The sequence below is a fragment of the Bos indicus genome, chromosome 8 (genome assembly GCF_029378745.1).
Source record: "Bos indicus isolate NIAB-ARS_2022 breed Sahiwal x Tharparkar chromosome 8, NIAB-ARS_B.indTharparkar_mat_pri_1.0, whole genome shotgun sequence".
Taxonomy (NCBI): Eukaryota; Metazoa; Chordata; class Mammalia; order Artiodactyla; family Bovidae; genus Bos; species Bos indicus.
The window spans coordinates 65,299,588-65,316,315 of NC_091767.1; the positions used below are offsets into that span (position 1 = coordinate 65,299,588).

The 16,728-nt window shown below is 49.5% G+C and overlaps 2 long non-coding RNA genes across 3 annotated transcripts in view; one reads left to right on the forward strand and one right to left on the reverse strand.

The window, feature by feature from the left end:
• LOC139184580 (uncharacterized) overlaps window positions 1–16,728 on the reverse strand; it is a 25,647-nt gene continuing 8,919 nt past the window's right edge. Inside the window, exons 3-4 of one of the 2 annotated variants that reach the window (XR_011568118.1) lie at window positions 8,521–16,722; window positions 1–7,334 (exon numbers count right to left, since the gene is read on the reverse strand). This is a non-coding gene — a long non-coding RNA (uncharacterized lncRNA). Of the gene's footprint in view, window positions 16,723–16,728 lie in introns of both variants that reach the window. The other variant, XR_011568119.1, reaches the window with a different exon arrangement.
• Window positions 8,949–16,728, forward strand: part of LOC109562528 (uncharacterized) — a 21,125-nt gene continuing 13,345 nt past the window's right edge. Inside the window, exons 1-2 of the long non-coding RNA XR_011568120.1 lie at window positions 8,949–9,066; window positions 9,805–9,869. This is a non-coding gene — a long non-coding RNA (uncharacterized lncRNA). The remainder of the gene's footprint in view (window positions 9,067–9,804; window positions 9,870–16,728) is intronic.

Sequence of the window (16,728 nt, forward strand, 5' to 3'; positions counted from 1 at the left end):
CTGTCTGCTGGCTTCCTCCCCTTCCAGGCTCTGGGCTGAGCAAGGCTGATGACAGGTGAGACCTGCTATGACTTCAGAGAGCCCTTGGGCCTGTTGGGTCCCACCTGTCCTCTGGGAGCCTCCTTGGGCCACATGCATAGGTAGAGGCCCCAGACCGCGAGTCTGTCCTGAGCTCCCCGTCCTGTGAAAGCTGATTAACTACACTGTGGAGAAGTGAAGACTCCTTGCTAGGAGGCCCCCCTCTGTCAGGGACTCCAGGTGGCCTCCCTCTTTCTGGGCTCTGGGAGCTAGAATAGAAGGGAGACTCTGGGGTGGGGCCACCAGGAGTCAATGGGCCCCTAACTTCTTTCCTCTGGGCCTGTAGACGCTGGTGGGACACCAGGGGCTCCTTGGTCACTGCACCATCTACAGACAGCTCTGCCGCCTGCCTCCTTTCCCTGCGTCCGACACTAGGGGCACAGTGTCCCACTCAGACAGTGAGGTGACTGCACACAAAGACATGCCCCTGCCCATTCCCTGGCAGAGGTGGGTACTCTGAGCAGGCTGTCCTCTTCTCCAGGGTGGAGGTGGACTGGCCTTTGGAGGCCTCCATGCTCCACACCGCACACGCTTAGAGCTGAGAGTGTGCGGTCCTCATCCTCGCCACTGCTCCAGAGCACGAGAAGGACAGAGAACGGGCGACAGTCCTGGCCCATCTCATTACAGCCCATCCGGAAGAGGAGGGGCTTCCAGGACAGTCATCGAATCCCATCATTACACGGGGACGATCTCTCACCCTGGACTCTGGGCCAGCACTGCCCCAAACTCCCTCCTTACTCTGACATGTGAATTGTCTCTGACACTTTCTGAGCCTGAGGGGAATTTCAGCTTATGCAAACTCCTCCCCTACAGCCTCACAATTTCAAGGTAGAGAGAGAAGTGGAGACCACAGAGCTAGATCCTGAGAAGAGGGGGGTCTTTAGGTTTAGTTCACTGTGACGTATCCTGAATGCTGTTGCTTGTTTCTGTGATGCTGGTATTATGGACGCTGAGGTGCAGGGAGGGAATTAGGGTATGGATGAGTATCCATGCTGGGGTTCACTTTCCTTCCATGGCCTCGTCCCATATGGAAGTCAAAGCAGGCACCTGGGAAGAGTGAACCCTGATCCATTTCCTTCCCGCCAGCAGGGCACAGACAGAGCACCATTTCTCATGAGAAAAAAATTTATTTCAGGAAACTAATTTTCTGGTTGGAAGAAGCTTTTAGCACACAGAGGATGTTCTAACATGAGAGAAAAACGTTCTCATATGCATGGTATGCATTTGTTTTGGAGAAGAGTTTTTCTCTCAGGAAAGCTGTGACAAGCATGTTCTGATTGACCAGAAGAGGTGTATTTCTGAAGAAGACAGTGCCTTGGACAGTGGAGGGGATGGCCTGGGACACTTGTCACTCTTGATGGATGCTGGCAGGCTCTGCCCGGAAGGGGACCTGACTCCCTGGGAGGGAAGGTCCACGTGCAGTCCCTGGGACTGGTCCACTTACTCTTTGTAGGACAGCTGTGGCCCATGGGGGTAGCACACTGTTTGTCCCCCATTTGTCCCCCGTGTTTTTCCATCACTCTCCTTTGCTCGTTGTTGGAGAGAAACTTATGGTAGCAGTAAGCTGGACCTCTGGGCCCTGGAGTTCTCCTTTGTACCAATGAAACTCTGAAGATGAGGTCCATGGTGAAGCTCCATCTTCTCCTCTAAGATCTGTCCAACAGCTGTCCTGAGGGCCTGAGCTTCAACAGTCTTGACGTACATATTCAGACTTCTTTTTACTGTTCCCTGGCTCTGGGCAGTGTCTGCAGCAGGCTTGCCTTTTTGCAGGGGCTATTCCAGTCTTTTTGCTTTATTGGGGAAAATCCATTGCAGACAGTGCTTAATCCTTTCTCTGAAAGGAATTTTTCTGAAGGAAAAGGAATCCTTTTTCTGAAGAAATGTGTCCCTTTTTCAGGATTATCTTGTGAGACTTGCTTTGTAAGGACTCTGCTGATTCATTTTTCTGGCCAGGGTGGCTCATCCTGCAGGCCTGGTAGGACTTCCGTACCTCCAACCACTTTCTATGCTGTCCTAGTTTGGGATTCCTATTAGTCTCTCTCGCATCAGTGGAGATGAAATTCCTGTGCTGACTCTTATGTTGGGGCTGCCTTCTCAGGGCCTCCTGCTGTCCCTGGCTGCTCCCTCCACTCGATGTAGAAGTGGAGGGAAGGAGGGCTCCTTCCCTCCACATCACATGTGCGGGAATTGGATGTGTCTCCACTGGACAAGGTCTCAGAACAGCACAGAGATTCCTGAGAAGCCAAGGTGTTTGTGGCAATGAATATATCCGAATGACAGTCTTTGAGAAGCCTCTCAGTGGCACAGTCTTGAAGGAGCAGGCAAGTGGTCTGGGTCTGAGCCTGTTTCTGCCAGTCTGTGAACCCTTGGAACTTAAGCTTATGAGACTGTTCATCAAAGTATACATCTTCTGGATTTGTGGCAACAGATTTTGTGTTCAAGGAGGGATTTTTATGGGACCTTGGATACCATGATCTCCTCATATCTATATTAATTATTTGGTATGTGATTAAAAGACTAGGTTCAAAAGTACCTTTCCAAGTAGTGTCTCTGCCCATCGCCTCTTGTTCTCTGGAAGATTGGGAATATTCATCGAGGTCCATGACTCTCTCACTAGAGCAAGTTTCTGGGGAGGCCCGTCCTCCAGATTCCTCCTGTGGCTCATTCATAAACACTGTTGGATTTGGATTGGGCTCCAGACTGCTTTTGTCAGCCTCCACAACAGACTCATTGTGCCAAATTCTGTTCTATGTGGGGGCCTGAGAGGGTGGCTAGTCTTCCTGTCTAGTCAGCCTCTGAGGGCTTCTGGACGTTTGCCAGTTGAGGTTCCTCCCAAAGCCCCCCAGGGTTTCCTCAATCATTAGGTGGCAGGGAGGGGACTCTCCAGGGTGGGCACTGCCTACATTGTTATCACTTTGTCTCCTGGATGGGGATGAGAATGTTTTCACAAGACCTCTGGTAACTGGGCTTTTGGGTGGTCCCCAGAGTGTCCTTCAAGGTGAACCTTGGAAGGCATATGCGGTGAGTACTTTTCAACTTCAAGCTAAATGTGACCTTGAGGATCTTAGGTAGTAGGACCAGTCTGTGCCTGACGCGAAATCTTGTAACATGCACTTCCAGCTGCTATTGAATATAAGGACTGAGGACAAGAGACTTCATGGGAAGTGGTCATGGAGACTTCCCTATCCTGAGAGGAGCCTGCATTTTCTGTACCCGGAGGACCATTTGACTCTCAAGCAAGGTCTAAGAAGTGGTTGGCAGCAAGCCTTGAACAACAGACATTAACAGGGATCTGTCACTCATGCATCTGCTGTCCCTTCCTGCTCATAAGGACCGCCAGGACTTCTGGATGCTTTCTGCCTGGGCTCAACTCTTTCTAACTCAGGCTTTGCACTTGGAACCTTCATTGGAGCGTTGGCTGAGATCATGTACAGATCTTTTAGGATCCTCCCATACCCTGCTTTACATCCTGGCACAGGTGCTTCCCTGGTGGGATCCTTGCTGGGTACCAGGATCTCATCTTCTGTGCATCTGGATTGCTTTTGCCTAGACCTCCAGAGGGACTTGAGGGCCCCTTATTTTCCAGTGCCTGACAAGGCTTTAGGGAATTGCCCTGAGTCTGCATCACTTTCTGAGACTCTTGGATTTTGCAGGGCAGGGCACTCTCTTGTTGCATGAACCTTTTGGAAAGATGGTACTCCAGTTTCTCCCAAACCTGAGGGCTGATCAAATCCCTAGGAGTGATGGAGACAGAGGTGTGGGCCTGAGAAGACCTGTTCCCCTGGGGAAGATTGGGGGTGACCTGGCTAAAGACTTGCTGAGATTTTTTAACCAAAGAGGATAAAGTTCTCCCACTTTCTAGTTGGTTTTTTAAAAAAATGATATTCCAGGATTTGAATTGCATTGGGGATCAAAGATTGTGGCTTATTTTGGATTATAGGGCAAGACTTCATAGTACTTAGTCTGCAGTTGAGAGGATGATGGTTGGATTGGGAAAGACAGTGTGAGATGGGCAGTGGTCTCTAACTGAGCCCAAAGTGGTCCTTGATCTTGGGGCATGGTTAGAGTCAAGTGTTGGAGTTGGGCCTGGATTATCATATGAGCCCAAAATTGTGGTTGAGAGTGAGGCTTAGTTAGAGTCAAGAGTTGCAGTTGGGCCTGCCTCTCTATGTGAGCCCGAAGTTGTGGCTGGAGTGAGATATGATTGGAGTCAAGGGTTGGGGTTGGGCGAGGGTTCCCATGTGATCCCAAGGTTGTGATTGTGAGTGGGGCTTGGTTGGAGTCAAGGATAAGAGTTGGCCTGAGTCTTTATGTCAGCCCGAGTTTGTGGCTGTGAGTGAGATATAGTTGGAGTGAAGGGTTGGGGTCGGACCTGGGTTCCCATGTGAGCCCGAGGTTGCGTTTGAGACTAAGGTTTTATTGGAGTCAAGGACTGGGGTCAGGTCTGGGTCCTCATGTGAATGTGGGGTGGTGGTTGAGAGTGAAATATGGTTGGAGTCAAGGGTTGGAGTTGGGCCTGGGTCTCCATGTGAGCCTGAGATAGTGGTCGGTGAAAGTGAGCTGTGGTTGGAGTCAAGGGTTGGGGTTGAGCATATGTGTCCACATGAGCTGGAGGTGGTGGTTGAAAGTGAGTCATGGTTGGAGTCAAGTGTTTTGATTGGACCTGGTTCTCCACTTGAACCTGAGGTGGTGGTTGACACTGGGGCATGGTTGGAGTCAAGAGTTGTGGTCTAGCCTGAGTCTTCATGTGAGCCCAAAGGTGGTGATTGAATCTGGGGCATGGTTAGAGTTAAGGGTAGGGGTCTGGCCTGGGTTTCCATGTGACCCAGAGGTGATAGTTGCAACTGGGACATAGTTGGAGTCAAGGACTGAGGCTGAGCCTGGGCTCCAGCGTGGGTAAGGGCTGGACCAATGATAGCTGTGAAGTTAATTTAGCTGGAACTTGGAATTGTTCAGCCTTAGAGCACTCATTGAATAAGATAGGGTGTAACTCTAGAGGGGACCCAGGTACTGTGTCAGTAGCCACCAGAGACTCACTGTGCAGAAAGCGGAGACCCCAGAAGAGCTGCCTGCATGTCTTCTGTAGATGGTCCCCCAAAGTGTCAGGATATCAGGTCTTCTTGGGACCAAGCAGCTGTTCTGGTTTGCCTTTTATGTTCCAGAAGTGTTGGTGACCCAAGGTGTCCTGCTTGTCACTCAGTGACTTAATTCTCATCCCCAGTGAAGTCAGATGGTAGCCTGCCTCCTCCTCCTTTTATTTCTCCTTCCAAATCTTCAGTTCCACTCTCTTGGTGATTCATATCTCCAGCAGCTTCTGGACATACAGGTTGACAAAAGAGAAGCTTCCAGCCTCTACCTGTCTGTTTCTGGGGTGTCCTAACAGCAAGGCCTCTGGTGGGTGGCAGTGAAGGTGTTCTTGCTGGGACTCCAAGTGTGTAAAGGTGGAGACGCTCCATGCTCTGGCAGCGCGCTACCTACAAGACAGGCTTAAAGAGGACAGCTTGAATGGACAAGCCCTGAGATGGCTGGTCTCCAAGGGGAGCATGGGGATGACCTTTGTGGGATGGTGCCTAGTGGGAGTGCCATGGAGTTACCCTAGGTGAGACTCAGCATGGAGCCTGATGGTGGTGAGGTGGAGGAGGGTGTCAGAGGTGGAGGGCAGGTCCCTTCATCAAGGTGACATGGTGGGGAAGGGGAGACAGCAAGTGGCCTTGGTGAGAGACTGTGCAGAGGAAAGAAAGGCTCTGGTGTTGAGAGGCACTCAAGGATTAATTTGAGTGCATGGAAACAAAGCAGGGAACTGAGCCAGGAGAAAAGGAGGAGGCTCGAGGTAGAGGCTGTTTGGGCAGAGGAGACATGGTGGGATTCCACTGCTATTGGGCTCCAGTAGGTGTTGCTTTGCACAGTTCCCCAGGAGTATCTTGAGAGGAGACCTGATGAAAGCCACCCTTGTCAGGGAACCACCCCAGGTGTCTACAGGAGACTTGAGGAGCAAGCTGCAGCCAGGAGCTGCCTGGCCAGGAGCGATGGGCCGGCTGGCTGGGGTGGGCATCTACAGCCCACAGCCCTGCATGCCCCCCATACTGACTTTACAATGCTCCTGCTGTTCCTCACCTCAGGATTTTAGCCATAACCCACCCCCAGGACTCCCCCTGCCAGCTCAACCCCAGGCTACCTGCAGCCCTGGGGTCAGACCATAGGCTCTGGGAAGAAGAACCACCAAGGAGAGAAGAGGAAGATTCTCTGCCTTTGCAGAAGTGATAGGTCCCAGACCTCTTCCAGTGCTTCCAGGCAACCTCTGCAAGCTGGAAATCAGCAGACTGCATCATGGTGAGGAAGCCAGGGTGTAGGGGTATTATAGGAGGCTGATTGCAGTGTCCCTTTAAGGGGACAAAATTAGGAGATTGGAATCCAAGTACTAGGGTCCAAGGCCACATGATCCCTGACAGTGATGGTGAAGCTTATGATAGGGTTTATATTAACAAAGTGCTTTCAGATCCATTACCCCTTGATGCCCTCACCAACCCCTCTGTGGGGAAGAATGGACAGCAGTCACGGCATAGACGAATATGAGAGAAGTTAAACGATGTGCAAAAGTGATTATCTGCCAGTTAAAATAAATTAATTAAAACAAAAAAATGTGTCCACAGTTGGATCTGGAGTCCCACCTCCCAATCCAGGTGCTATGAGCTCAGTGCAGCCCACAGGCACCTGCTGGGCCACACCTTTTTCCAGGCCCCTCATGGCTTCATTCTCTACATGGAACCTGGGTAGTATCTGGGTTCTGCTCTTCCTCCAGGAGCTTCCCTGAGGTTTCTGTTTCCCAAGTCCAGGGCCCCACTCCACGACTCTTAAGACCTCAGCACTGTCCTCAGATCAATCCTCGTCCAAGATACCTTTCATGGCTGGTGAGGCAGTGCTCGCACGCCTGTGCTGTAGCTGAGATTGAACTCAGTATCCAGCCCCTGGGCCCTGGTCACTGTGTTTGGGACATACCCTGGAGCCCTCGAACATACTTGGACAACTGATACCTGAGATCTTTGGAGAGAAATGTTCACTGTGCCCCCTGACCAGCCTGGGGCACCCAGAGGGTGATGCTTTATTCTTTCATGAGAATAGATGTCCTATTTTTTCCCTTCTCAGGGGTCTCCCTAGATAATTCAGAAGAGTAGAAATAATAATAGAAAAGAAGAGAGGATCTCATACTTGTGGGTCTCTGCCAAGGTTTCCTTACCTTCCTGATGTTTCCACATTTCCTAGAAGGAGGAAAGGATGAGTTATTCTCAAGGTAGGGAAGAAACAGGAAAAAGAGCCCCAGTGTACACAGAAAGGCGAGAATGGTATCAATCGCCCAGGAAGTGGAACTGGAGTTCAGCCAAATATCAAAAGTGCTTTTCAGAGAAAAGCGAGGATTCTCCATCGCCTGCATCACAGTGCTGCCCTCAGGCAACTGCGAACAGCGTATGTACTTGGGGACTAAAGTACTAGGCCCGCATCTTAGAGCTGTGGTCTGGTCACATTTGACTTCCGAAGGTGAGGAGGGAGTAATAGAGGAGGAGGCTCGAACATGGCCCCTCCCCAGCCACTCAGCCTTGCAGCTCCATTCATCCCCATCATTCTCTGAGCCTCCCATCCTGCCTTCTCATCCTGTTAGGCAGAGACATTCGTCAAGTTTCAGTTCATTCCACCTGGAACTCACAATACTTGCACTTATGATGGTTTATGTCAGCAGAAGTATACAGATTAAAACCAGCAAAAGAATATAGATCAGAACTAGCCAAAAAAAAAAAAAAAGATGCAGGGAGCCATATGCAGTCTTCCAGATGTCTGGCCTAGTGGGGCTCTACAGACAGTGCTTAGTTCTCTCAGCAAACAGTGTGACAGCATGTGTAGAGTAGTGTCAACCGTCATCCAGCCTTGAATGTCCAGGGTTTCTATTGTGGGGTAGGTCACATAGGGATGAAGAGCCCATATACTTGACCTTAGCTGCTTAGTCACCAGTACCCCTCCCTGAGATCAGACTGATACAGCCTTGCCAGGCCTCCATGTCGACTTAAAACAGGTGCACACTGTAAATCACATCATTTCCATAAACTATTTGGCGAGACCAAGGTCTCATTTATACAAATATGATCTTATCAAGTAGGCTATTCTCAGGACTGAAAAGTGATCTTCAAGCATAAAAAGGTCCGCGGTCACTCTGGAATGTGAAGGGCTGGAGGGACCTCAAGCTCATTGACTTAATGCTTTGCTGGAACTTTGAAAGATGCTAGCAACTTATGAAAAATTTACCCTGAAGGCTTAACTATTTCAATTTGCTTTATATTTCATGGCCTTGTAAATTTCAAATCATTTTTTATCTAATTTTTAATTCCCATAGTTGAATATAGTAAAGATTAACTGAATTTTTAAAAAAAATTAGTATCATAAGAGTAAAAATACCTGTGATTAACCAAACTTAGGAGAACTCCAGATTCTTTACAGTACTGATGAGGCTCAAGCAGTTATGTCAGAGGAATCAGGAATTCTCTTGAGTTCTAGGTGGACTGAATTGACACTTGACTAATGTCTATATAACAGATAATAAGGTAGGAAGGGAAGGCTCAGAGGAAGGGAGATGCATGAAGCTGCGGGGCTGGATGGTTAGGGAGTTGCTATAGTCCAGCCTCCTCCTCTGCTGCTCCCTCTTACCCCCAGAGCCCTTTGTGACCAGACCACAGCTCTATGAGGTGGGCCTAGAACTTTAGCCCCCAAGTGCACACCCTGGCTCAGTTGCCTGAGGGCAGCAGTATTATTCAGATGATGGAGAATCTGCTCTTTTCTCTGAAAAGCACTTTTGATATTTGGTTGAACTCCCGTTTCACTGCCTAGGCAGTCATTACTGTAATCACCTTTCTGTGTGAACTGGGGCTCTTTTTCCTGACCCTTCCCTACCTCAAGAATAATTCATCCTTTCTTCCTCCTAGGAAACATGGAAACATTAGCAAGGTAAGGAACTCTTGGTCCAGACTCACAAGCACATATTTTTCTGTTCTTTTCTATTATTATTTTCACTTTTCCGAGTCAACTAATAAGACCCTTGAGATAGAAAAGAACAGGACGTCTATACTCAAGAAAGAATAGATGAATATCCCTCTAGGGACAAACCAGGCTGAGCAGGGATACAGTGAACACTAGGATTTCTATTTAAAGATCTCAACCCATGTATCCAGGTAGGTAGATGGCTCCAAGGCAAGTCCAAAACACAGTGACCAGAGGCCAATGACTGGATTCTGAGTTGAATCTCAGCCAGAGGATAGACTTCTGAGCACCAGTTCAGCAGCCGAGAACAGTGTCTCAGACAGGAGTGATCTTCTGGCAGTGGTGAAGCCCCGAGAGCCTCAGAGCAGGGGTTGGATGGCTGGGGGCCTGGTATCAAGAAGCAGAGACCTACTTTATGGAGCTCAGATTCACCCATGCGTCTGAGTATGTGTGTGTTTCTTGAGCAGAACAGTGACGAAAGAAGTCCAGAGTGAATCTCACATTGAAAATACTTCATTATGTTCTTCAAAGAAGGAAAACAAAATATTTTTATCTCTTTTAAAAATGAGTGAAAGGAAAGAAAAATCACAGAACTCTGTTAGTGAAATGTAGAGAGTCATATTCTGTGTGGACACTAGTGTCTGATGCTTGTCTAGAGAGGGAAGACTGAGATTTGCATCTTACGTCCTCATTTCTCTCTCTCAGTATCGAATGGAAAGAAGGGGAAGAAGCAGGAGCATCCAGAGAAATGAAGCTTTGAAATTTGGAAGGTGAGTTCTGACATCCAGCCCCAAGTGTTAGTCCCCACCTCTCTGGCCACGAGAACCCACTTCCACAGATTCTGAGGGGATCTGTGGCACGACTTCTCCCTTGAGAAACTAACTCCAAGGGAGGCTTCTGGGAATGAGAGCAGAACCCAGATACTTCCCAGATTCCCTGTGTAGAATGAAGCTGTCCAAAACGGCATGCAGGTTGCGTTGGACCAATAGGGCCTGGATTGGGAGGTGAGCCCTCCAGTACACGTAGGACACCTGGTTTTACTTTGCTCAGATTCAACTGCAGCGTGGTGCCTGCCCATTCTCCCCACAGGCAGGCTGTGAGGGCATCAGGGGTAACGAATATGGAAACACTTTGTAAATGATAAATGCTTTCAGAGCTTCACCATCACTGTCAGGGATCATGTGGCCTTGGACACTCATGCTTGGGTTCCAATCTCCCAATAATGTCCCCTTAAAGAGACAGTGCACTCAACTTCCTGTAAGACCCCTAGGCTCCCATGTTCACTATCATGACTTGTCTGCTGATTTCCAACTTGAAGAGATTGCCTGGAAACACTGGAAGAGGTTCCAGACCTGACTTCACTTATGGAAAGGTGGAGAATCTTCCCCTTCTTTTCCAGGTGATTCTTCCTCCTAGAGCCTATGGTGCGACCCCAGGGACACTGGCAGCCTAGGGCTGAGCTGAAAGGAGTCCTGGGGCCGGGGTAAGGCCAATGTCCTGGGGTGAGCAATACCAGGAATATTGTGAAGTCAGCACTGGGGCCGTGCAGGCTGTGGGGTGCAGGTGCCCACCCCTGCCTGGCCTGCCCAGCCTTCCATGCCTGGCAGCTCCTGGCTACAGCTTTTTCCTCATGTCCCCTGCAGACACCTGGGGAGGTTCCCTGACAAGGGTGGCTTTCACCAGGTCTAATGTCAAGATATGCAGATGATACCACCCTTATGGCAGAACATGAAGAGGAACTAAAAAGCCTCTTGATGAAAGTGAAAGGAGAGTGCAAAAGTTGGCTTAAAGCTCAACATTCAGAAAACGAAGATCATGGCATCTGGTCCCATCACTTCATGGGAAATAGATGGGGAAACAGTGGAAACAGTGTCAGACTTTATTTTTCTGGGCTCCAAAATCACTGCAGATGTTGACTGCAGCCATGAAATTAAAAGACGCTTACTCCTTGGAAGAAAGTTATGACCAACCTAGACAGCATATTGAAAAGCAGAGCCATTACTTTGCCAACAAAGGTCCATCTAGTCAAGGCTATGGTTTTTCCAGTGGTCATGTATGGATGTGAGAGTTGGACTGTGAAGAAAGCTGAGTGCTGAAGAATTGATGCTTTTGAACTGTGGTGTTGGAGAAGACTCTTGAGACTCCCTTGGACTGCAAGGAGATCCAACAAGGCCATTCTAAAGGAGATCAGCCCTGGGTGTTCTTTGGAAGGAATGATGTTAAAGCTGAAACTCTAGTACTTTGACCACCTCATGTGAAGAGTTGACTTATTGGAAAAGACTCTGATGCTGGGAGGGATTGGGGGCAGGAGGAAAAGAGGACGACAGAAGATGAGATGGCTGGTTGGCATCACCAACTCAATGGACGTGAGTTTGGGTGAACTCCGTGAGATGGCGATGGACAGGGAGGCCTGGCATACTGTGATTCATGGGGTCGCAAAGAGCTGGACACGACTAAGCGACTGAACTGAACTGAATGTCAAGATTCACCTGGTGAGGTTTGCAAATCAGTGCCCACTAGAGCCCATCAACCATGCGGGAAGAGGCAGCTCCCACCATCTCCCAGCTCCTCTGACCAAGCTCCCACCATCTCCCCAGCTCCTCTGACCAAGCAGCCCCTACCTTGGGCTTCTACCATTTCTCCAGGCTCAGTGACCTCAGTTTTCATTTCCTCATGCTCATCCCTGAGTACCTCTCCAACACCAGAGCTTTTCTTCCCCCTGGACAGCCTCTCAACCCGCCCACTTATACTTTCCCCTTCCCCACCAAGCCTCCTTTATGTGAGAGCCTGCCCTCCACCTCTGACACCCTCCTCTGCCCCACCACCATCAGGGTCCAAAGTTGAGTCTCAATCAGGGGGACTCCGTGGCACTCACACTGGGCACCATGTGCCACAGGTCATCTCCACACTCCCCTTGGAGACCAGCCATCAACAGCTTTGTCTGTTCAAGCAATCCTGTATCAACCTGGCCTGGTGGCAGGAGACAACAAAACCGTGGAGCTTCTCCACCTTGACATACTTAGAGTTCCAGCAAGAACACCTTCCCCTCTACCCACCTGAGGCCTCATTTTGGGAGACCCCACAAACAGGCAGGTAGCCTCTCTTTTGTCAATGTGGATGTTGAGAAGATGCTGGAGATACTAATCACCAATAGAGTAGAACTGAAAATTTGGAAGAAGAAAGAAAAAGAGGACGAGGCAGGCTACCAGGTAACTTCACTGGAAAAGAGGAGCAAGTCACTCGTGACAAGCAAGATACCTTGGGTGGCCAAAACTTATGGAGCATAAAAAGCAAAGGAGAACAGCTGCATGGTCCCAGGAAGCCCTGATATCCTGACACTTTGAGGGATCATCTACAGAAGACATGCAGCCAGCTCTTCCGGGGTCTCCTCTTTGTGCACAGTGAGAGTCTGGTGGCTACCATCACAGTACCTGGGCCCCCTCTTGAGTTATGCCTTGTTTTATTCAGTGAGCATTCTAAGGCCGAACCATTCCAAATTCAAGATAAATTAACTTCACAACTGTCATTGTTCCAGCCCTTGACTTACCTGTAGCCCAGGTTGAACCTCAAAACAAGACTCCAACCATGCCCCAGGTGCAACCATCATCTCTAGGTCACCTCTAGGGTCACGTGGAGACTCACGCCCGCCCCCAACTCTTGGCTCCAACCATGCCTCACTTTCAGCCACCACACTGGGCTCACGTGGAGATCCAGGCTTGATCCCAAACCTTGACTCCAGTCATGCAGCAGTTTCAACCACCACCTCAAAACTCACCTGGAGACCCAATACTGACCCCAAACCTGGACTCCAGCCATGGCCCAGTTTCAACCAGAACCTTGGACTTGCATAGAGATACAGGCCCAACCCTTAACCTGGTCTGCAACCTTGCTTCAATGTCAATCACCACCTGAAGCTTCCATAGATTCCCAGGGCAATCCCTACCCTTGGCTACAACCGTGTCCCAGTTTGAACCACCACCTTGGGCTCACATGAATACCCAGGTACGACCTCTACACTTGACAACAACCATGGCCCAATGTCAACCACAACCACCTCGGCCTCTCATACAGACCCCAGCCCATCCCCTACCCTTGACTCTAACCATGTCTCCATGTCAACCACCACCAGCTCAGGCTCACATGGAGACCCAGGCCCAACCCCAACGTTTGACTCCAATGCCACCTCCTTAGGCTCACATGGAGATCCAGGCCCGACCCAAACCCTTGACTCCAAATGTGTCAAGCATGACCTCAGGCATGGTTAGAGATCACTGTCCATCAATCACCCTCTGTCTGAGTCTGACCACCTTCTCAATACCAGATTGGGTCCTGTGAAACATCTTCCCTACAGTCCCAAATAAGGCATATCTTTCATCTCAAATGCAATTTAAAACCTGGAATGTCACTTTTGGAAAAAGGAACTAGAAAGAGGATGAACTTTCCCTCTTTGGTTAAATCTCAGCAAGTCTTTATCCAGGCCACTCTCAACCTTTCCCAGGAAAATAGGTCTTCCCTGGCTCACAGCTCTGTCTTCCATGCTTCCTGGGGAAAGGATCAGACCTGAGATTTTGGAGGTACTGTGGCATCAGTTTTCCAAAAGGTTGTTGCACCAACAGAGTGGCCTGCCCTGCAGAATACAAGCATCTGAGAGACTGATGCAGCCTCAAGATCAATTCCCAAGGCCTTGTCAGGTGCAGGGAGGGGCCCTCAAGGCCCTCCACAGGTCGAGGCAAAATCAGCTGGGACTCAGAGAAGATGAGGTCCAAGTGCCCAGCACAAATCCCACCAGGGAGAGAGCGACACTATGATGTAGGGCAGAGTGTGGGGAGGATCCTGAAAGGTCTGTACCTGATCTCAGCCAACCTCCAGTGAATGATCCAAGAGTGAAATCTGCATCAGAGAGTTGAGAGTAGGCAGGAAGAATCCAGAAGTTTCAGGGGTCCTTATGAGGAGGAAGGCATAGGAGATCCACGAGAGTGAGATCCCTGTTGAATGTCTGTATTTCAAGATTTGCTGACACCTTCTTTTAGACATCCCTAGAGAGATGCATGCTCCCATGGAGACAGAAAATCCACACTCCTCTTAGGAAAGGAAAGCCTCCATGAACACCTCCCTTGAGTCTCTTGTCCTCAGTCCTGATACTCAACAGGAGCTGGAAACACAAATAGTAAAGTTAAGGGTGAAGCACAGGTGGGACCTACTCTTCAAGCTCCTCAAATTCATACTTAGCTTGAAGCTGAAAAAGGCTCAAGGGTCTACCTTGAAGGCCACCTGTGAATCTGGGGACCACTGAATAGCCCTATTAACCAAAGGTTTGGGAAAAGCTCCTTAGCCCCACGCAAGAGAGAAAGTAGTAACAACAGGGGCAAATGCCTCCCTGGACAGGCCCCTTCCCACTCCCTCACAGATAAGTGAGGAAGCCCAGGGAGCTCTGGGAGGACCCACAGCTGGTGACATCCATAAGCCCTCAGAGGTCCCTCTGACTGGACAGGAAAGCAAGCCACCTTCTCACACCACCACATACGGTTTAGTGACCAGAATTTGGCACAGTGAGTCTGTCGTGGGGGTGGACAAAGGCAGCTTGGAGCCCAGCTGTAGTCCAGCAATGGCCAGCAATGAGTCACAGGAGGAAGTTGGGGGATGAGCCTCCCCAGAATCTTACTCTATCATGACATTAGTGGGCCTCGATGAATGTTTCCCATCTTCCAGGTAACAAGAGTCTGTGGAAGGAGACCCTGCTGGAAAAGAAACTTTGGAACCTAGTGTGTGGATCAAATCCCTACTCATTAATATGAATTTAAAGAGTCCACGATCTCCAAGGTCTAGTAGAAACCCTTCCTTGAATACAAAGTCTCTTGCCTCAAATCCAGAAGATCTAAATTTTGAAGCACAGTTTCATAAGCTTGAGTTTCAAGGTTCAAAGATCAGCAGAATCACAATCGAGGTTGGGCCACCAGTGTGCTCCATCAAGACTGTGAAACTGGTGTGCTCCTTCAAGATTGTGCCACGGATACACTTCTCAAAGACTGTCACTCAGATATGTTCCTTGCCGCAAACATCTGGCTCTCAGGAATCTCTGTCTTGTTCCCAAACCTTGTCCAGAGGAGACACATCCACGTCCAATTCCCAGACGCTCTATGATATTTCATCGAGTGGAGGGAGCAGCCAGGGGCAGCAGGTGGCCCTGAGATGGGAGCCCAAATATCAGAGCCAGAAGTGTGTCCCCATTGAAGGGTGAGAGACATATAGGAGTCCCAAAGTAGGACAGCATCAAAAAGGATTGGCAGAACGAATGGCCACCAGGTCAGAGGGATTAGTCACTCTGGCCAGAAAAAGGAATCAGCAGAGTCCCTAAGAAGTAAGTTTCGACATTTAATTCTGAAGAAGGGACAGGTTCTTTCAGAAAGCTGCTTCAAAAAAAGGACTGATCTCCTTCTGCAGTGGGTTTCCCCCAGTAAATACAAAGGACTAGAAGAGCCACTGCAAAAAGGCAAACCTGAAACAGCCACAGCCCAGAGCCAAGAGGCGGTCAAAAGCACATCGACCATGGACAGCAGGGCTACTGAGGCTCCAACTCTCATGACAGCTGTTGGACAGATCCCAACGGAGAAGACGGTGCTTCACTATGGACCTCATGCCTTGGAGTTAAATTGGTACAAAGTGGAACTCCGGGACCCATTATGTCCACATTACTGCAACCAAAGTTTTCTCTCCACCCAAGAACACACAAGAGTGAGAAGAGATATAGTCCGTGATTACCGAGTTACCCCCATGGGCCATAGCTCTCCAAAAGAGAATAAGTGGGCCAGTCCCAGGGACAGCAAGTGGGCCTCCCACCCAGGGAGCCAGGTCCCCTTCCAGGCAGAACCTGCCAGCATGGCTCGAGTAACAAGTGTCCCAGGCTGTCCCCTCCACTGTCCAAGGCTCTGTCTTCTTCAGAAATATGCCTCTTTTGTTCAATCAGAACATGCTTTTCATAGCATCCCTGGTAGCAAAACACTTCTCCAAGGAAAAAATGCTTATCTTGCAGAGACCCTTTTTTTCCCCTCATATTAGTGCATCCTCTGTGTGCTAATAGCTTCCTGTTACCACATATTCTTTTTTTTGGTTCCTGAAATGTTTTTTCTGATGAGATCTGGTGGCCTCTGTCTGTGCCCTGCTGGGGGAAAGGCAATGGATAACGATCCACTCTTTTCAGGTGCCTGCTTTGGCTTCCAGGTGGGATGGGGCTGTGCAGGGAGGTTGACCCCAGAGTGGAGACTCACCTTCACCCCAATTCCTTCACTGCACCTTCTGTTACCATCATCTCAGAATTACAGAAACAACCAATAGCATTTAAAACATATCAAGGTGAATTAAAGCTAAAGATCTCCCCGTTTTCAGGATCTGGCTCTGTCTTCTTCTGCTCTCTCTCTACCTGGAAACCGTGGGGCTGTAGGGGAGGGGTGTTCAGAGGCTGAAATTCCCCTCAGGCTCAGAAAGTGTAAGAGACAAACTCACATGTCAGAATAAGGAGGGACATTTGGGGGCAGTGCTGGCCCCTAGAAGTGGGAGAAACCTTGTCCTCGTGTCACGGTGGGATAGATGAAGCTGCCCTGGAAGCCCCTCTTCTCCCAGAAGGAGCTGGAA